General features: G+C 38.8%; 1 protein-coding gene across 2 annotated transcripts in view; it reads left to right on the plus strand.

The window, feature by feature from the left end:
- LOC127420751 (melanocortin receptor 5-like) overlaps positions 1-22,524 on the plus strand; it is a 69,523-nt gene that overhangs the window by 33,386 nt on the left and 13,613 nt on the right. Inside the window, exon 2 of one of the 2 annotated variants that reach the window (XM_051663277.1) lies at positions 5,209-5,399. The exons of the other annotated variant lie outside the window; for it this stretch is intronic. The gene's annotated coding sequence lies outside the window, so the exon portion shown is untranslated. The remainder of the gene's footprint in view (positions 1-5,208; positions 5,400-22,524) is intronic. 2 annotated transcript variants of the gene reach the window in all.

Consider the following 22,524-nt stretch of genomic DNA (forward strand, 5'->3'; position numbering starts at 1 on the left):
CTGGATCTCAATCCCATTAAGCACGTCTGGGACCTGTTGGATCGGAGGGTGAGGGCTAGGGCCATTCCCCACAGAAATGTCCGGGAACTTGCAAGTGCCTTGGTGGAAGAGTGGGGTAACATCTCACAGCAAGAACTGGCAAATCTGGTGCAGTCCATGAGGAGGAGATGCACTGCAGTACTTAATGCAGCTGGTGGCCACACCAGATACTGACTGTTACTTTTGATTTTGACCCCCCCCCCCCCCCCCTTATTCAGGGACACATTACTCCATTTCTGATAGTCACATGTCTGTGAAACTTGTTCAGTTTATGTCTTAGTTGTTGAATCTTTTTATGTTCATACAAATATTTACACATGTTAAGTTTGCTGAATATAAAAGCAGTTAAAAGTGAGAGAACGTTTCTTTTTTCGAGTTTATGATACATATAATGTTTTTAATGAAAATCAGTATTTATAAGTGTATTAATTAGTCATTCATAACGTGTTATAAGTTAAAATGCTCACTTTTTGGCAAGTATTCGATGAAAGTCACCCTTTTAATGCTTGTTGTTATAGCTGACAATCAATTGTTTATAATGTATTTGTAAATGACTTATTAGTCATTCATTAACCCCTTTAAAAACACTTAATACATTATTACGTTACTTAATGTAAATTAAACAAGAATAAATTACACATAATTATATATAACACGTGAAAAATAATTAAAGGGATAGTTCACCCAAAAATGAAAATTCTCTCATCATTTTCTCACCCTCATGGCATCCCAGATGTGTGTGACTTTCTTTCTTCTGCACAACACAAATGAAGATTTTTACAAGAATATTTCAGCTCTGTAGGTCCATACAATGCAAATGAATGGTGACCAGACTTGTATAAATCTCTACCTTTGACCAGCCCCGAACAGTAGGTGGCGATATGCACGAAGAATTCGAACCACCAAAATAAATAAATAAATAAAATAAGAAGAATGTGGAAGTGAAAGTGGAGATTGATTGTAAAAAATGACTTAAATATTGAACTGTTTCATACCCACATCTATCAAATCTCTTCTGAAGATATAGATTAAACCACTGGAGTCTTATGTATTACTTTTATGCTGCCTTTACGTGCTTTTTGGAGATTCAAAGTTCTGGTCACCATTCACTTGTATTGTAAGGACCAACAGAGCTGAAATATTCTTCTAAAAATCTTAATTTGTGTTCTGTAGAAAAAAGAAAGTCATACACATCTGGGATGGCATGAGTGTGAGTAAATGATGAGAGAATGTAAATTTTTGGGTGAACTATCCCTCTAATGTAAAGTGTAACAAAACAATTTTTCCCCTGTACTACAGTACAAATTTCAGTAATACAATGTTTTTTTTTAATCAGTGTAAATTTAGGGCAGTACAACAAATACTACTTTGATTTGTAAATACTTCACTAATATTTCATTGCTTAAACGTTACAATTATGAAAATTGGGGGAGAGGTACTACATTTTCATGAAAATAAAATGATTGTCATTATTTTCCTAATAGTCTTAATATTCTATAATCAAGATATAATTTCTCATTTATTTATTTTCATTTTGGAGTCAAATATGACCTGAACATTCACCTACATAAACACTGATTCCATGATGGTTTTGAAATTGCTTCAAAGACTCAGTTCTCAGGGAAATATTGAATGTTCTGTGAAATGTATTGTGGATTCCAGGAGATTTCTTCTTAGGAAAGAAACTATAAAAGGAGATTCTTATGCAGACATGGTACAGCTATGAAACTTGTGTCCACCATCATGCAAGTTTGTCCTGGTTTATTTTTTGGTAGCAGACACCCTGTTGAGAACCATGATCATAATTTACATTTATCACTGTGCATAACATGAGTTTGTAATCAGACACCCCTTGAGACAACTCTTCTTTTTCAGTTTCCGACATCACTTATTGTCTCCTACAGTTCTGTGGGACTGGAATTTGTTCAGACAGTAGTAACAGAGATAGTCTTCACCCAGCTGTCTCAATGCGCCTTTTGTTCAAATTCATGAAACAGTCATGGGTTCTGTTTACACGGTTTCTCATGTTGATCCTGATGTTAAGCTGTCACTCAACAGACACTATTGATGTATATCAAATGAACCCGAACAACATTAGATGGTAGAAAATGTGGTGCCAGTGCATCACTTTTTTTTAAAGCTGGTAAGAAAATCTAATGTCTGTTATAAAGATAGACGCTTTGGCGTCAAAGTTCTGCTTTAATTGTTTTGATTTAGAAAAGAAGATAAACTTGAGTCAGAAATGTGTCATTAGAATGTCTTTATGATCAATCAGACTTCATACATCATACCAGTAAGTAAACAAGAGGGTTTGACTGGCAGCCCAAAAGAACAACCCAATTGGAAGAGCTGAATATTGAGATTTCAAAATGATAATAAATGATTTCAGAAAATGGAAACAATCATATTGTGATTAATGTCATTGATTTATGTACATCAAACTACAGTATAATTCAGATGTTAAAATACTTCCTTCCATCCCAAAGGAACAGTTCATATAAAAAGAAATTCTGTCATCATTTACTAACCCTTAAGTTATTTTAAATACATATAACTTTCTTCTGTGGAATTTTTGTGGAATATCATGGACACTCATTACATATAATCAAAATGAATGAGGACTTGGGCTCCAAACTCAATAAATGACACAAAAGCGCCATAAAATCAGAAAAATTGCTCCACACAACTCGTGTGTTATATTACAAGTCTTCTAGAGCCCCTTGATACCTTTGTGTAAGGAACAGACCAAAATGTAAGTTCTCAGTTCCAGAAAGATTTTTTTTTGATCACCTGGGCCATAAATGCCATGTGACTGATAATTTTATTAGAACTCTTTGCAACAGTCAGGTTTTTTTATTTTTTTATTTATGCTGTTAAGAGCCCTCACTTTAAAATTTGGATGTTTGTGAGATAAATTATAATATTATTGACAGAGGCTGTTTAAATTTACCAAGAAATACAGTGAAGACATTTATAATGTTAAAAATCACTAGTTCTTTATAAATAAACGCTGTAATCTTCAAACTTTCTGCACAGTCAAGAATCCTCCACTTGCAGCAATGACACCTTAAGCATTCTAGCAGTCAGTATATTCTAGATCTTCAGGTAAAGTTTCATCCCATGCTTTCTGTAGCACTTCAGTAAAGATGTCATTGGCTTGTAGGACACTTCTTGTGGATTTTCCAAAGAAGCTTTTCAAACAACAGCTTAAGACATTACATTTCAATTCATCCATCCGTAATACTCATTTCTAGTCATTTAACTCTCAATCTTTTAAGTTCTTTTGCACACTCTACCCATTTCTTCTTATTTTCTAGTTTTCAGATGTGAAATTTTCTTTGAAACTCTTTCTAAAAGGACAACATCCCAGAGTCTTCTCTTCACTGTTGCAGATGAAACTGGTGTTTGGCATGTTCTGGTCATTGAAGCTGCTAGTTTAGGACCTGTGAGGAATCCGTTTTTTCAAACTAGAGACTCTGATGTATTTGTTGTCTTCTTGCTGTTGCGCATCTGGGCCGTCCACTTCCCTCTCTATCCTGTTTAGATCCAGTTTCAGTTCTTTTTTCAAGACACTAGTTCATGGAATAGCCTTCAACAGACTTTGTAGATTGGTTTACGTCTTTTTGGACATTTTTAAAATAAAAATCGCAAGTGTACTCAATACTTAAGCAAAATAATTGGCTCAGCGTTTTCAACTGTTCCAACAAATTAGAAATGTTTCTTGAGTGCCTAATTAGCACATTACAATAATTTATTAAGGATTACATGGCACAATATTTTCTTAGTAGACTGGAGTAATGATGGCTGAAAATGGAGCTTTGACATCACGGTTAAAGATTTAATTTGAAAGAAAATAAAAATACAAAACAGTTATTTCAAACAATAATAATAGTAATAACTTACAACATTACTCATGTTTAAGGTAGTTTTTGGTCAATATAAAAAATGGAAAAATGCTTTTAGTGTAGTTATAGTATATTCCAGTAGGTGCTAACTGGTGAAACTAGAGTGTTTTGGAAATCTGTTTGGAAACAATAATTATTTTTGCAATTCTGTTTGGTGCCACTAGTGGTGCAGAAATTTCTCTTTTGGCTAACCCTTAAATACACGGGTGTTTCGTCAAACATTATTACTTTCCTCAGGTCTTTAGTGACCCAACATGTATGTCTATCTCAAACGGATTTACAAAATTCCCAGATAGTGTCCAATTCTCAAAACATTTTCAAAACTATTTGAAAATAATAGAACAGAATATATTCTGATATACATATATATTATTTTTTATATATCAAAGAGATGATGCAGCAAATGTAGAACAGAATATATTCTAATATACATATATATTGTTTTTTATATATCAAAGAGATGATGCAACAAATATAGAACAGAATATATTCTAATATACATATATATTGTTTTTTATATATCAAAGAGATGATGCAACAAATATAGAACAGAATTTATTCACCACTGAAATTCCATGAGACACAACTTGCTGTCAAAGCCACATTGTATGTAATTCACCACTGTCACACAGAAAATCAACGTGTTATCATTTATATATAGTACTGATTTGTCTCTTAATAAACACAGAAATAGATATCTGGTGATGGTAAATTTATTTACACATGAAATAAATAAAAATATAATGAACTCACAAACAAAAAAGCAACACTATTACATATCTATAGTGTTTTTAATGACCCATTATATAATTAAGAAGTTATTAATTATTTATAATTATATTAGTTATTAATATATATATATATATAATTTATTTATTTATTTATTTTTTTGCAATTTTGCCTTTTTTCACACTATTCAGAAGAGAAAGTTTGAATAATACTAAAGAAGTGTGGGCATAACGCCATAAAATGAATAAGGTCCTGGGTCACTAAATACCTGAGGTATGCATTAAAGGTTAGTGCAGTTGTGCAGCCAGATGTACATTTTGTTCATTTAGATTTTTATACAAGAATAAAATTGTTTCCAAAAAAAAAAAAAAAAAAAAAAAAAAATGCTTAATATCATTATTTCTTTTTCAAAAATGTCTTGCAATATAGACAATGAACATAAACATTGAGTAATCATTCCCATTAATAGAGCCTATTTGTTTTTTCTTTTTCTTTTTTTTTCTTTCTGGTCGTGGGGATTTTCTGAAATCTTCAGAAGCTCTGGAGGTGGGGCTGTCACTGTTCCCGACCTTAGCCTATTTATTTATCTGATGCAGCAGTGCCCCATCCTCATGTGGATCCTCAAACATCCTCCAGCGCGAATAAACGGAGCTCGACTGAAATAAGCGCACGGGCTTTGAGATTTGTTGTGTTCACTGACCGAGCATAGAGAACTGCTTCAAACAAGTGAGTTAATACTTAACATCTTCTGTTTTGTCATTTCTGCTCAGCCTATGTCTAGGTTACATCATTCCCCAACGAAACTTGTGCAACATTTTGCTAACAGATATTTGTTTTGCACTGCGGTGTAGAAAATGTACTCGCGCATTCGGTTTTCTATACTATACCAAAAGCTGAAAAGCACCACCATCTCGTTTATTTCGATTAAGCTCTGGGAGAAATTGAATACTGGATTTAGTTGTGAAGCCTGCGAACACTATATGCATATATGTCTAAATACATTAGACATAAGAATTGAATGAAGTCAATGAATGAAAGGATGCAAATCCCTCATTCACGCGGCGCTGTCCACCTACAAGTGCTGAAATCTCGGCAGATTAAGGAATGTCGCAAATTCAATTCAACTTTCCTGTCAGTTTATTAATAGCTATTTGCAGCTTTTGATGTTGATGATAACGTGAAATACCTGACAGGAATGTTCTAATGAGATCGGGAACATCTATGGCTACTTCTCTGTCGTATTATAGCTGTATATTTAAAACAGAGCACACAGAAACAAACTTACACTGATCTCATCATCTCTTATCATAATGCTGTTTGCATATGTGGTGGGGATAAAAATGGAAAATCTGTTGGACTCATTCATCCATGCTTCGCGTTTATGGACATACAAAGACTGAATTCAGTTTTCGTATGGATAGTGTTGCTAAACCTTGAGGGTGTTGGTACAGTAATTCGCCGCGTGACTGCAGACAGTATCGGTGCTTTTGAATGATTCGGACGAATCGATTCGCAAAACGTTTGTTTGTTTAGGAGTGGTAACTGAGGTGGGTGACGTGTTCAAGCCATAAACAACTCCAAAAATCGACTCAGTATGTAACTTAATCGAAAACATAGTCTTAAACTTGAATAAATATTTATTTATCGCTAAATAATGAGACTAAAGAATAAATAAATAAATAATTAAATAATCCGTAAGTATTTTTGGGCCCCTGACACCTTTGCACTCTGGGCCCCCTATCATATCGCAACCATGCAAAAAAAAATTTCCCATTAAAAACTGTCATTAATAATAAACGTGAACATTATCACGACTGCACTTTCAATAATAGACACTAAAAAACAAATTTGAGTTTGAAAAGTTCATTAAAATAACAATGCATTTCAAAGAAAGAATTAAATAAATTAAATAAAAAATTAATTAATAAATTAATTCATTTTATAAATCAATTCGAGTCATTTAAGTGAGTTTGGACTGTGTTTCTAATGGATATTGAATTTACTATTTTAACATGAAGTGGTCTTTTGATCTGCCACTCCAGGTATTCCTCAAATAAAGTGTCTTTTATCATGTGAACTAACGTTTGTAAAATTTAGGTGAATATATTTTTTTTAATTAGTAGAGAATTTCCATGACAACCCGTAGAATGCATATGTGGGTCCTATATATATTTCCTATGGTATTAAATGCATTTAACACTGGTATTTTTTTTAATACATTGATTGATTGTAGAGTAAAATAGAAATATAGTGTCATATGGCAATATAGAGTACATAAGGTTGTAGTTTTACAAGTTTATAATTTTTTAAAAAAATATAATCCTAGTCCATTGTACTTATATGTACAGTATGTGTTTGCATGGGTTGTTGAGACACTTCATGTTTTCCCACCAAACATAGAAATTGCCCATATTTCTTTTATACAGGCTTTTTTAGACTCTCATCCAAAAGTGTGTACTTCATTTTCAATGTGACTGAAAGTCTTCAGAATTAAATAAAACATATATATAAGCTATTTAAAAAAGTAAATTGCTTATAAAATTATCTTTAGAGTAAAAAATAAGTAGATTTATTAAGGATAGTCCTCTAGATTTCCCCTGGGTCTTTTTTTGACCCACATACAGCATTAAAGAGGGGTGAAGTTACATATTCATTCTAGAGTTAATTCATCTCTTGGAATGTCTAAAGGCATTGAATAGAACAGATTTTATAGAGCTGAAAAACTGATAGATTGGCCCATAATTCAAAGAGGACCAGGTTTTAAAGCCCTTGATTTTCCTTTTTTATTTGTAAGAATTACCACAGGTTTGGGCATGGAATATGTTCTCGTTTGTTTGTCACAAAAAACTCCCTGCCACGTTCTGGGAAAATTTGTTTATGGTTACAAAAAGGGGATTCCAAGAAAACGTTCTCTGTAGGTTCTGTGTAGTTTCTTTTAGGTTAAACCACAAAAACCTCCCTGCAACTCTCTGGGAACATTAGATTATGGTTACAAAATGGGATTCCAAGAGAACGTTCTGTACAGGATCTTTTTAGGTTGTCATAAATAAAAACTCCCTGCAACGTTCTGGGAAGGTTAGTTTATAGTTATAAAAATATATCCTAAAAATTACCATTATATTAGAGAACATTCTGTACAGGTTCTTTTTAGGTAGTCATACAAAACCTCCCTGCAATGTTCTGGAAATGTTTATGGTTGTAAAATGAAAACCTAAAAATTACCATTAGAGAATGTTCTGTAGAAGTTCTTGTTTGGTTGTCACAAAAAACTCCCTGCCACGTTCTGGAACGTTAGTTTATGGTTATAAAAATAAACCTAAAAATAACCATTAGAGAATGTTCTTTGTAGGTTCTTCTTAGGTTCAACCACAGAAACCTCCCTGCAACTTTCTGGGAATGTTAGACTATGGTTACAAAAATTAGAACCTAAAGAGACTGTTCCAAGAATGTTAGAAATTGATTCCACCAAACCCCCCCCCCCCCCCCCACAAAATATCCAAATGCTAACGAATGTTCTTTTTGTGTGTGTGTGTGTGTCTCAGTACCTAGCGAGCTGTCTCAGTTGACCACTATTGGGTTGCATGGGGGACATAGATTTACCCACAATCTATTGACCGATTGAAAATACACCCTATCATTATAAATGCATTTTATTGTTGTCCACTCACAAACAGTTTAAAAAGCACTTAAAGTACCTAAACAGTACCATGTTTATACCATGTAAATACCATGGTACATAAATACAGTAAATTTTGAGTAGGGGAAACCGGGGATGGTTGGCACTTTTTTCATTCTTGTTGAACAAACGTTGAGCTACGACAAATAAAATCAGGCTCTTAGGTAAAAAACAAATACATTCAATGTCACAAATTTTTTAACTGACTTTTGTTAATTAATGATTAAGTTATGTGGATGTGTGCCAACCAACCCCATGACCTCAGGTTGGCAGTGTTAAAACACTAAAGTTCTGAGAGAGAAGTAACAAATACAAAAAAACAAAAAACAAAGAATAGTTTACTTTAAACCAGGTCGACGGAACTCAACATGTATTTGTCTTACCTCATTAATATGAATAATAATCTAGCAATTTAATATGATTATATTAATACTGTATGATTATGATCAATACCTGTATAAGATTAATTTATTCTTTTGAATTAATATGATTGTTTTTTTTTTTTTTTTTTTTTTATATAGGTTATAAGGTTATATGGTTATACATTTTATGAAGGCTTTGATTTTTTTAATTTTCTTTTTCTCTTTGTGTATGTGCTGATAAACTTTAAAACCAATGTGCCAACCAACCCACTTTTGGTAAATTATGTTATCCAGCTAAAATAGCTCATCACAGGCTTACCAAACTTATTTCAAAATACAGGATCTGATACTCATCACTATTAACTAAAATTAATAGGCTATATTTTAAATATCTTTCTGTTTTATTTCTATAACATTTATAGCACAGGAGTTTAATTTTTATTTTGTTATAGATAAAATGAAATGTTGTCTTCTCCTTAAATTTTAGCATTCAAATGCCCTGACTGAATCAATCTGTAAAGTCATGAAGGTGAAAATGTACATGTATCTTTTGTGAAATTAAATACAAAGTTACCAGAAATCACTTCTGTGACAACAAACCCCCGTCTGCCCTATTATTGTATACATCAAAAGTACCATGTCTTAAAAGGAATTTTTTTTTGTAAGGACACATATTTACTAAAAATACAGACGAAAATCTCAAAATGCTGATATCAAAGTCACAAGAATTGAATGTTTTTGGAATAAACAAACAAACACATGAATGAATGAATGAATGAATGAATAAATAAATAAATAAAATTAATTAATTAATGAATAAAATAATAATCCATGGACCCCCCACTAAATAAAGCTACACCATTTTTCGCAACACACTCTCACGGTGAAATCGTCAGGATTCCTATGACTTTTCTAAATTTGGCTAATTCGTATGATATCGTGCGACTGCACTCGTTTGAATTTCTACGACTTTCACTACAGCCAGTGACGTCGCTGGACATAACTTCCATCTAATACGCGACAATTACTTGCTTCTGTCACACACAACAGCTTCCTATCATGTTTACACACTCTACTGATCGGTTAGGTTTAGATAAAGGGTTTGGGTAAGGGCATAATATTAATAAGTATGTCCTTAACGTCTCGTGTGCCGAACTCGCTCTTACTTCCGCATTAGACATCTGGGCATTTGTACATGATGAAGTCATACAATTTTATGCGAACAACATCATGCGAGACCATACGAAATAGCCAACTCGTAAATTATGTACGACTTTTCATGAGATCAGGTTGATTTTTCTTGATGAGATTGGCATTTTAAGATATTGTCAGACTATTTATTTTTATACAAAATGTATAGATTTATATTTATTCCTAATTTTTACATGCTATCCCCATGAACACATGATATTTTACATAATTTCTTGTAAAGTTATGATCTTTATTTTTTAACTAAATTATGGCAGTATGTTGTAACTGAAATGAAAAATAGAACTGTATGCTTATTTGGTAAAGTAGTTTTGTGTTGAGTTATGTGTTTGTAGTCTTCTCTGGATGTAACTGACCATCATCCAATACTCTGTGTTGGTCCCCCACCCCCTCTCCCTTTCAAACCACAGCTGAACCACTGGCACATTCGTGGGACTGAGTCAGAGCTGTGTGTGTGTGTGTGTGTGTGTGTGTGTGTGCGTGCAAAGGTCTGGCCATGACTCTGTGTGTGTGTGTGTATGCCCACTGCAGTGGTGCATGGACAGGATACTATGCCAGGAACATTAAGACACGACTGAGATTTAAGCAGGTCCTCTGAGCTTATTTAGGAAAAAACAATAAACAAGCACACACTGTAGCCCTAGATAAAGGCAGTTGTTTGTTTGGAGTGGGGTTTAAATCCACAGGCCCGGCTCAGACAGTCACTTATTTATTGAGTCCTGGGAAATGAAGGCGATCAGAAAGCTGATAAATGCAACATACTATATGCAAAAGACTCTTTGTAACTTTAGTGTTATGTTGTGCATGACAATGATCAAAATATTTTCCATTCATAGATTTTTAAAGGACTTTGAGATAGTAGATATAGCACATTTTGGTACGTGGCAGCAGCACATATTGCAATGAAATTTCATCCATTACTGCATTCATTATGTCAAATTAAAAAAGTACACTACTTCGGTAAATAAACGATGAGTGTTTCTTGTTACCTTGCATCACTGGCATAGAATCGGGGGGATAGGGGGCTTTCAATGGTGTGACTGTGAGTCCGTCATAATCAGACAAAAAACGGAAGTCCCCCTCTGTTGTACAAGTTGGTAATGCCCAACTAGTGTTGCACAATCTCCTCTGACAACACACATCATTACTACTGTTCCACAGGTGAAGCACCCTGACGACAAGATAAAGAGAAGCGCTGCCAAGCAGAACATTTTGCATTGCTGAGCGAAGAGGGACTATAAAAAAATAAAATAAAACTTGTACTCAAAAGGAGGTAGGATAGTATTGTAATCTAGCTAATGACACTTCAGCTATACTATTAAATATTTAGCTACTTCATTGCAATTCAGTCCTACTTGCAACTATCAATATAGCAAGTTAGCGAAAACACAACGTTACTTTGTCACTTTATGTTAACTAAATAGCTCCCATTATATCAACAAGGTTGTTCACACTGGAAGCATCCTTTGCATCGTGTCACACTGCATCACTCCTTCAGTTGACATATGTCCTGACTGTATTTTGGATGCCCACTGTACTGTTGTAAACCTCCTGCAACTTTCTGGGAACGTTAGATTATGGTTACAAAAAGGGGGATTCCAAGAGAATATTCTGTACAGTTTCTTTTTAGGTAGTCATACAAAACCTCCCTGCAATGCTCTGGAAATGTTTATGGTTGTAAAATGAAAAACTAAAAATAACCATTAGAGAACGTTCTGTAGAAGTTCTCATTTGGTTGTCACAAAACACTCCCTGCCACGTTCTGGGAAAGTTAGTTTATGGTTATAAAAATAAAACCTAAAAATAACCATTAGAAAACGTTCTTTGTAGGTTCTTCTTAGGTTAAACCACAAAAACCTCCCTGCAACTTTCTGGGAATGTTAGACTACGGTTACAAAAATTAGAACCTAAAGAGACTGTTCCAAGAATGTTAGGAATTGATTAAAAAAATATCCAAATGGGAACCAAATACTAATGTTAGGGGAATGTTCTGAGTTTTTTTAGTGTGTGTGTGTGTGTGTGTGTGTGTCTCAATACCTAGTGAGCTGTCTCAGCTGACTGATGTCTAATGTCTGAATGCTCTGAGGTGACGTGAATCTTTCAATGTGAACATCCTCAGGTTGACGCAACACTGTACGCTTCCACTTTTCCTTTTATTTTCTATGTTTTTCCACTTTTATTGTAAGTGTACATATAAAGTGGATATGCAATGTATTTTTACCTTCAAAAGTCTTAGCTTACACTGTCATTAACCTATTAATGCGGTTAATCGTATTATCAGTGTTTGAAAGAGAACTTTAAAATTTTTTGTTTTGCAGAGTTGAATAATTGCAAATAATAACTTGATTTGACACCCACGTGCAAGCAGGATCACACTGTCATTAACATTAGAGATTTACTTGAATCTTTCAGTGGTTTTTAAGATTTGTTTAAATATTGCAAATAGCTTTATTTCTATGCTTTAGTAAGTTCGGGTACTTTTGTGACACTGTTCTGAAATCAGTTTGTCAGAAAACAGCTTACTGAGAACCGTTTCTTAATCCTTTATATTGCCAATGTTTCGTGTTTGCATCTCTTAAAATAGCAGCAGAGCTCCAGTCAGTCAGTCAGTCATAGAATGAACTTACGGGCACAGTCGAAAAGTGTTTTGGATAAAGTGCTGTGAATCTTATATAAGGGAGACCAGGGCTAGTTGTCACAAAGACTTTATCTCAGTAACTACAGTATAAATATGTGTTGATTCAAACACCTACTTTAAGACTCTGTTAAATTAGAATCATTGGTAACACTTTATATGAAGCCTATATTTATATTAAATCTATTATAATGCATTCATATTGTCTCATAAAAATGACACAATCAACATCCAATTATATCTACAGAAGTTGTAATTTTATATATATATATACTGTATATATATATATATATATATATATATATATATATATATATATATATATATATATATATATATATATATATACTGTGCAAAAGTCTTAGGCGCATTATATTTTTCACAAAAACATTTGTCTTGAAACGGTCAGGGACCTTGTGTAACACCATCAGGGAATGGAGGTTACACAAGTAACCATGATGTTCCCTATCTGTCACTCACTCGACGTTGTGTCGATGTAGTGACACTAGGGGTCCCTATACAAAACGCCACAATTGGCTGAACTGTCTTACGTGAACTGGCGGTGTGTGGTGGGCAGGCTACTGTGTGCCTCATAGCCAGCACACCAGGTCGACACATAACCTCCCCCGACATAGTAATGAGTGTCTAACGGCCCTTTGGGGACAAGTAGACTACCCAAAAGATAGAGACAGGCTTAACCCAGTCATGGCCACTTTTCCCCTTCTCTTTTTCCACTCCCTAAAAAAGAAGGGGGATTATCCGACTGGGCCGCCAGGTCTAGTCGGGGGGTGTCCCTCCCAAAGGGAAGACACCGCGGAGACCACACCTCGCCCAAAGAGAGGGGGGGATATTTAAGTGGAAGAATACATCACATGGTCTTTCCGACCATGTGGGGAGTCTTCAAGGTAGATCCTACCCAACGGGGGAGGAGTTACTACAAACATGGAGACTGGGGCAGAGGGGCTCTGCCCTAGGAAGATGCAGTTTGCCAACAGGGAAACGAACTAGCGGAAGATATATATCGCATGGGGTTAGCCTTACAGGGAACCGCAACATGCGGAGCACCTATCCCAGAACAGGACTCTTAGTTAGCACGTGTACTGGACCGGCAGCGAGTCTCTCCAAAAACTCGACTGCCACAGGGCTCGGAGGAAGTCAACCAGGGAACAAAGTTTGTGAACACTACTGGGCATTAATGGCACACGTCTTCAGCTCCAAGGGAGGTGGAAGGCACTATGTGCAAGCGATACACCCGGCCAGCTATCCCGGGCTTATCCGCTTGTGTTGCGTGCCACTACCTGGGACGAAACCGGTTCCACCCGGAGGTTGTAGAACCTTGCAAAGGTGTTGGGCGTTGCCCAGCCTGCTGCTCTGCAAATGTCTGTTAGAGAGGCACCTCTGACCAGGGCCCAGGAAGCTGCTACATTTCTGGTAGAATGGGCTGGTAGCCCTACCGGAGGTGGCATGTCCTGGGCGAGATATGCCATAGTTATGGCGTCAATGAGCCAGTGTGCGATCCTCTGCTTGGAGTCAGCGCTTCCTTTCCGCTGTGCACCAAAGCAGACAAAGAGCTGCTCAGAGATTCTAAAGCTCTGCGTGCGACCCAAATAGATGCATAAAGCGCGAACCGGACAGAGTGACAACAGGGCTGGGTCTGCCTCCTCCTGGGGCAATGCTTGCAGGTTCACCATCTGGTCCCTAAAAGGGGTCAAGGGAACCTTGGGCACATAGCCCGGTCGGGGTCTCAGGATAACGTGAGAGTATCCCGGACCAAACTCCAAGCACGTTTCGCTGACAGAGAATGCTTGCAGGTCACCTACCCTCTTGATGGAAGTGAGTGCAGTCAGGAGGGCAGTCTTCAAGGAGAGTGCCTTATGCTTGGCTGACTGCAAACGCTCAAAGGGGGCTCTCTGTAGACCCTGAAAAACTAGAGAGAGGTCCCATGAGGGAACTAGGCACGGTCTGGAGTGATTCAGCCTCCTGGCGCCTTTTAGGAACCTGATGATCAGGTTCCTAAACTGAAGGTGGAAGGGGACAGCCTCCCTTCCAACCTCTCCTGCAGGAAGGAAAGCACTGATCTGACTGCACATCTCTGGGGGTCTTCGCATCAGGAAGAACACCACTTAGCGAGCAGATGCCACTTAAAGGCATACTGGCGCCTCGTAGAGGGGGCCCTAGCCTGAGTGATCGAGCTGGACCACCTGAGGGTGGAGTCTCCATCCTCCCCTGAGGGCAACCTGCCGTGACAGCGCGTCTGCTGTAGTGTTGAGGTTGCCCGGGATGTGAGTGGCTCGCAGTGCTGCTGACTCCAGAGGAGGAGACGGCGGTGAGTTGTGACATACAACGAGAGCGCAGACTGCCTTGGTGGTTGACATATGCTACCATTACCGTGCTGTCTGTCTGAACTAACACGTGTTTGCCCTGGATCAACGGCCGGAACCTCCGCAGGGCAAGCAGAATTGCCAGCAACTCATGTGCCAATGCAGTCACGGGCCCGTCCAGAGGCCGGCGGCTGCGTGCCCATTGCAAACAGCGCCCCAGCCCGTTTTGGAGGCATCTGTCATGACCACCATGCGCCTAGAGACCAGTTCTAAAGGAACACCTGCTCATAGAAATGAGAGGTCGGTCCAAGGGCTGAAAAGACAGTGACAGACCGGCGTGATGGCCACGTGATGTGTCCCATGGTGCCATGCCCATCTCGGGACTCAAGTCTGGAGCCAGTGCTGAAGCAGCCTCATATGCATCAACCCGAGTGGGGTGGCCACCGCCAAGGACGCCATATGCCCCAGGAACTGTTTTCTGTTTGAACGCCTTCAAACAGGCCAGCACAGACTGGGCATGCTCGTTCGTAAGGCACGCCGTCAAGGAGACTGAGTCCAACTCCAATCTGAGAAAAGAGATGCTCTGAACCGGGAGGAGCTTGCTCTTTTCCCAGTTGACCCGAAGCCCTAGTCGGCTGAGGTGTGAGAGCACAGGTCCCTGTCTCGAGAGTGAGCTAGGATTAGCCAGTCATCGAGAATGTGAATGCCCACCTCCCTTAACGGGGAAGGGCAGCCTCTGCGATCTTCGTAAAGACACGAGGAGACAGGGACAGGCCGAAAGGGAGGACTTTGTACTGAAATGCCTGACCCTCGAATGCAAACTGCAGGAAGGGTCTGTGTCGAGGAAGGATCGAGACGTGGAAGTACGCATCCTTCAGGTCTACTGCCGCGAACCAATCTTGATGCCGGACGCTCGCCAGAATGCGTTTTTGCGTCAGCATCTTGAACAGGAGTCTGTGTAAAGCCCAGTTCAGTACTCGCAGGTCCAAGATTGGCCGCAACCCACCGCCTTTTTTCGGTACGATGAAGTAGGGGCTGTAAAATCCTTTCTTCATCTTGGCTGGAGGGACATGTTCTATCGCGTCCTTCTGTAGGAGTGTAGCGATCTCCGCACGCAGGGTAGCAGCGTTTTCGCCCTTGACCAAGTTGAAGTGAATACCGCTGAACCTGGGCGGGCACCTGGCAAACAGAATCACGTAGCCGAGTCGGACGGTCCGGATCAGCCATCATGACAGATTGGAAAGTGTGAGCCACGCGTCCAAGTTCTGCGTGAGAGGGACCAAGGGGACAACGTTGTCGGACGTACCGGCAGGTGGGGCCTCGTGGCGGGACGGAGCGCGAGGCGCCACACCGCGTCATGGCCGTGCTGAGTCTAGGGACATCGAAGCACTTACCTGGCTCCTTGTGACCACCCCCGGAACAGCCTGGGAACAGGGGAGGAAGAGGCCTGTCCTCGTAACCTGTGGAGACTGCCACATCGGGGGTGGCTGTGTGCCACAGCTGGGCGCTCAGGGGCGGAAAGGCCACTGCTGGAGTGCCAATACTGCAAAAAAAAGCCCGTGGACGGTAGTCGTGGTGATGACCGTACACACCGGGTATGTGACCCAGGGAGGAAGGAAGCCGCTCTTTTGCTGAACTGTTGGGTACTGCAGCCACTTGGGCATGCGGCAAAATCAAACAAAATGGCAACAAAAGATTTTCCACCCGGCCCTCCACCGGGGGATGGAGTGGTCTTCTTACCAGCTCCACATGAGTGGGTTCCCTGGGTCGCCGGTCTCAGGGGCGCTTTGAGGACCTCCGTGGGTTCTTTGTTGCCGGCTGTGAGACGGGTGGCGTCTGCTTCCTGCGGTGTGGCTCCACGCCGGGGCTGTCACCGCAGAGGGATTCCCTTGGTGACGAGCAGACGGGGTGCAGGATCTTGATCCGTGCCGGGGTAGGATGTGCCGGATTGCCTCCGTCTGCTGCTTCACCGCCGAGAACTGCTGGGCGAAGTCCTCGACGGTGTCGCCGAATAGGCCCACCTGGGAAATGGGGGCAGCAAGGAACCATGTCTTGTCGGCCTCGCCCATCTCAACGAGGTTGAGCCAAAGGTGGTGCTCCTGGACCACTAGTGTGGCCATCGTCCGCCCGAGAGACTGCGCTGTGACCTTCGTCGCTCGGAGAGCGAGGTCGGTCGCCGAGCACAGTTCCTGCATCAAATCTGGGGCGAAACTACCCTCGTGCAGTTCTTTCAGCGCCTTGGCTTGGTGGACCTGCAGGAGAGCCATGGCGTGCAGGGCAGAGGAGGCTTGTCCAGCACGCTGTAGGCTTTAGCCATCAGGGACGACGTGAGCCTACAGGGCTTGGACGGGAGCTTAGGGCGTCCACGCCAGGTGGAGGCGCTCTGCGGGCATAGGTGCACCGCGAGCACCTTATCCATCGGGGGAATCGCTGTATAGCCCCTGGCCACTCCGCCATCGAGGGTAGTGGGAGCAGGGGAACTGCGGAATCGGGGCCGGGCAGTAAAAGGTGCCTCCCACGACTTCATCAGCTCCTCGTGCACTTCTGGGAAGAATGGCACTGGAGCGGGGCGCGGCTGCTATGAGCGGCGCCGCGAGCCCAGAAACCAATCATCAAGCCGCGAGAGTTCAGGGGAGAGCGGAGGGTTCCACTCTAACCCGACGCTTGCGGCCGCCCGGGAAAGCATGTCCATCATTTCGGCATCGGCCTGTGACTGGGCAATCGTCCTCAAAGGGGTAAGCCCAGCTGAGGCTTCTGCATCCGACTGGACAAGCCCGCTCTCCGATGCTGCGCTCGAGAGCTCATCATCTTCGCGGGCTCCGAACAAGAAGCCAGACTCGCCGTAAGATGAGCCGGCGAACTAATCCTGAAGCCTGATTGGGGCAGACGAGCGTGCTGGGAAATGGGAGGTCCGCGGGGGGATACCCGGCAGAGACGATCCCATTGGGGTCCCCAAATCACCCCCAGTGCTAGCCATGCTGGCCTCATATCCATAGGTAGAAGGACCGAGGCGGGGAGCGTAAAATGGCTCACTATTTGGCAGGTATTGCATGAAAGTGCATGTTTTCATAACTGCATATATGTTTACAATGCATTTTTAAGCAACTTATTAGTCATTAACGGACCCTTTTAAAACCTCTTAACAAAGGGGTCATTAATGTAAAGTATTAATCATCATACAGTATTTTTGCAATAGCAGTTGGGTAAACAAGTGAACACAATGAAATCACAGGCAAGGTCCAACTTATAATAAAGGTAAATTTTAACCAGTGGGTTTTAAGGACAGGTATTTTTCACAAATATCAGGTCAGGACAAGTTATTAAAGGCAACATATGTGAATGTTGTATTTTTATATAATTTAGGAATTACAATGTGTATGTTTCCTTTAAATTATTATTATTATTTTTTTTTCTGTTTCTTGATTTGTTTTCTGTTTCATAATTAATTTACTGTCTATAATAGCCAGTTTAATTGCAGTTTCCATTATGACAACTTACTCAATGGGCATATTGTCACAAAAGTTCAATGTGTGTTCAGTGTACTGTATCTTTTTCCCTCTGTAATAATGGTGGAAATGTTCGTAGATTTTTAAGAAGTGTGCCTATAAAAATTGACTTCAAAAAACAAACCTATTCTGATGAATATTCTCTGTGGTAGTAAAAAGTGTGACTTCTAGTCCCAGTCTCCCCTATTATTTTAGAAATAAAACAATTGTACCATGAGTAAATTTTTTTTTAATGCTTGTTTTAAAGGCTTCATCTTACTGTCTTTCTATACATGTCTGTGATTAGTCAACTTCATTCATCTATAGTTTCATTTGCTTATTATATGTGAATGTTTATCCAATTCCCTCTGGTTTTAACACCATAGACAAGAGGCTTTAATGATGCAGTAATGCAATCAAGACAAGTTCATTATCCAAATATTCAGAAACATGGTCACAGCGATTTTAGCCTGTAGGAGCACAATGTGTTCTGGCTCTGAACAAACATGTTTTATTCATGATGTGTCACGAACAGTTTGAAATCCTCTTTAGAAGGGACACTTCTGAGCTGCTTATATTGATCGTTATCAAAGAACAAGCAGATTATTTAAAAACAACAACAACAACAACAATACAATGAATCCTTAAATTCAGAGACTAAGAAATGTTTTGAGGCATCCGTCAAAAAATAAATAAAACTCAAAACACTAAAGTGTAAAAGAGCTCAGTGTTTACAGCTGATGTGAGACAGAACCACAGGGATGTGGCACTAAATGTGAGGAGACCTCAAAGCTTTGATGCTCATAACTCATGTGAACACGATGATCTGAAACCAATGACGCACAGAGCGATAATTATGGCTTATCATGAGACACATTCTGTGTGTGTTTGCACCATGTGCAATAAGGTGAATTTAAGGTGAAACTGATATTATAATGGCATCAAAATTAAACAATTCCCATGCACTATTTTTCCCACTTTCAGACATACATGCAACATGCTGCTGTTGCTTTTAATTGGCGGAAGCAAGTTTCTTTCAAAAAATAAAAAAAGTGAAATAACTCTGCAACACGATCTGAAGAAATACAGTGTTTAATGCATTAGTTCACTCAAAATGAAAATTCTGTCATTATTCACTCATCCTCATGTCATTCCAAAACTGTATTTTATTTTTTATGTGAAACACAAAACTTTTCTATACAATAACAGTTCATACTAAGCCTATCAAGATAAAAAACAAAACAAAAAACAAAACATTAAAACACCATTTATGTTATGAATCATTCACTCATAAACTTGCCCTCCACCGTAACTATGAAAACTCATTCGCAATCATGTTTAAATTAAAAACTGGCATGTCTATGTGTTGTGCAAGGTGTGACATCTGGTGTTGGTTAGATTACTTCTGACTAACATTGTAATCAGTAATGTAATATTATGTAATATACTGATTGCTTTTGGATTACTTGCATAAATCTAATCTTTAATTTTAAATGTATTAAGTAAATTGACTTCTTTCACTAACATCAGTAAACATAAAATCAAAACAGCAACTTGCTATTTGTCAGTCAATGAGAAAAACAAAAGGTACTTGACAAGGGAAATCAAAAAGGAAAACACTATGTTACCCAAAATTGAAGACAACAACAACATGCATGTATTTTTAATTGAAGGAGAATAGGGATTTTTCATGAGAAGGTGTGGTCTTGGTGCTTTTTCTGCCATCCTGAAGCATGAAACAAAGTGCAAATTTGTGTGATTGCCACAAAAATAAATTTTCCTTTTCTTAAAAAGAAGAAGCAAAAATCGATGTTATAACGAGACAATTACAATACAATGGATGTGAATGGGCCAATTTTTAAAAAATCTTTAAAGGCAGAAATATGAAGCTTAATTTAATAAAAGCACACATTTATTTATTCTTCTTAAACGTGTCTACTATTTTTCATGTTTTTTAAAGTAATATTAGAAAAATAAATCTTGGAAAAATAAAACCAAAATCTCTTCCACACAATGGCAACAATTACAACAAAGACACCATATAACTAACGAGAGACAAACTGCTTCATGTACAAACCAACTACATAAATTTGCACTACTATTCACTCCACTTCTCTAATATCTAGATATTAATACCACAGTGAAATCTGTCAACTGACTTAATGCCCCACACCACACAACTGTATTATATTATAGAATAGACAGATATTACTTTGGTGAATTGATGCCGCACATAAAACGATTGTGAAAATTCCATTCTATATTAATCAGTGATGCATGTATGTATACTCAATAATGTATATTCTTTATGTGTTTGATACTGTATTGTCTGTCTAAGTGTTTATGTATGTATTTCTTCTGTTATCTCCAGTTCCACCCTATTCGAAGTATTATGCCCAATGCCTTTTCAGTGTTTTGCTGAATAAAATAAAAAAACAAAAAAGTAAAAAAATAAAGTAATCTTAGATTTTGGGGTTTGCGGCATTATGGCAAATTGGATAAGTTTACACAGAAAATGTTTATACGTGATTTTATGACACTAAAATCATGTTTACACACATATTGTTACCATCTTGTGGCTATACTTTTGAAACAGTGAGTATTTTAATGTTTTTTTGAAGAAAAGGAGGGACGAGTCGAAACTGATTTTTATGGTAATTATCATTACGCCACAAACGCTGTTGATTGAGCTTAACTTGTATTGAACCCGGATTATTCCTTTAAGATTCTTCCGATTAGATCGTGGAGTGGTCACACTTTATATTAGGTGGCCTTAACTACTATGTACTAACATTAAATACATACAAAACTATGTATTTACTGTGTAACTATATGTTGTTCTGCAAAATGCCCACATTTGCTGTTACTGAGGTTGAGGTATGGGTAGGTTTAGGAGTAAGGGTAGGGTTAGGGTTAGGATTAGGGGTTAGATTTAGGTTTTGGGGTAAGGATTGGGTTAGGGTAAAGTTAACAGTGTAACTACAAATGTAATTAAATGCAAGTACTTTAAATGTAATTACAGTGCAACAACATGTATGTACATAATAAGTACATTGTATCAAATGGTAAAGTACATAGTAGTTAAGGCCACCTAATATAAAGTGGGTCCCGTGGAGTCTTTTTCAATGGATATAGTATGTCTCTTTGAAAGTCAGTTATTTCTGTATGTGATCAAATAATAAACAGGATTTTTCCATGATAACCTGTTTCTCACACAAAGCTGTCGTATGACTTCAGAAGACTTGGAATATAGCACAAGAGTCATATTGACCACTTTAATGGTGCTTTCATCACTATGAACTGATTTTGTATAGAATAAAGCTTCTTGAAGATTCATGAACATTTTTTGTTTACAGATTAAGCCAGATTTCTCTGACTTAATTTGTAACATCATAACTGCAATTTTTTTTTCTCCCCTTTTCCTCTCCAATTTGGAATGCCCAATTCCCAATGCGCTCTAAGTCCTCATGGTGGCATAGTGACTCGCCTCAATCCGGGTGGTAGAGGACGAATCTCTGTTGCCTCCACGTCTGAGACCGTCAATCCATGCATTTTATCACGTGGCTTGTTGAGCGCGTTACCGCGGAGACATAGCACGTGTGGAGGCTTCACGCTATTCTCCGCGGCATCCACGCACAACTCACCACGTGCCCCACCAAGAGCGAGAACCACATTATAGTGATCACGAGGAGGTTACCCCATGTGACTCTACACTCCCTAGCAACTGGGCCAGTTTGGTTGCTTAGGAGACCTGGCTGGAGTCACTCAGCACACCCTGGATGCGACAAAGGCCAAAAAAAGTTTTATTCACACCCGTGTTTACATAGTTGCATAGATGCTACATGTGCACCTTCTCTGTCGTATTTTGAATGTAGCGATATTTAGTGCAGGGCTTTTGTTGCCAACAAATCTGTCTGAATCTTGGAATTTGTCTGAGCATGCATTTTTGTTTTTATACTTTAAAACGTTTTGTGATGTATTAGAGTAAAACAAAATTGGTGAATTAACTATAAACATGTTTTTGAGGTCTGAAGAGTCTAAATTACTTTTAAACATAATGAGAATTTAAACAAAACTGAAAAAATTCCCCTCATGATAGTGAATTTATGTTGTTTCTATGCTACCTAGGTTTTGCTTTCTTAGAGCATACTTTATATGTGTAA

The sequence above is a fragment of the Myxocyprinus asiaticus genome, chromosome 30 (assembly GCF_019703515.2).
Source record: "Myxocyprinus asiaticus isolate MX2 ecotype Aquarium Trade chromosome 30, UBuf_Myxa_2, whole genome shotgun sequence".
Classification (NCBI taxonomy): Eukaryota; Metazoa; Chordata; class Actinopteri; order Cypriniformes; family Catostomidae; genus Myxocyprinus; species Myxocyprinus asiaticus.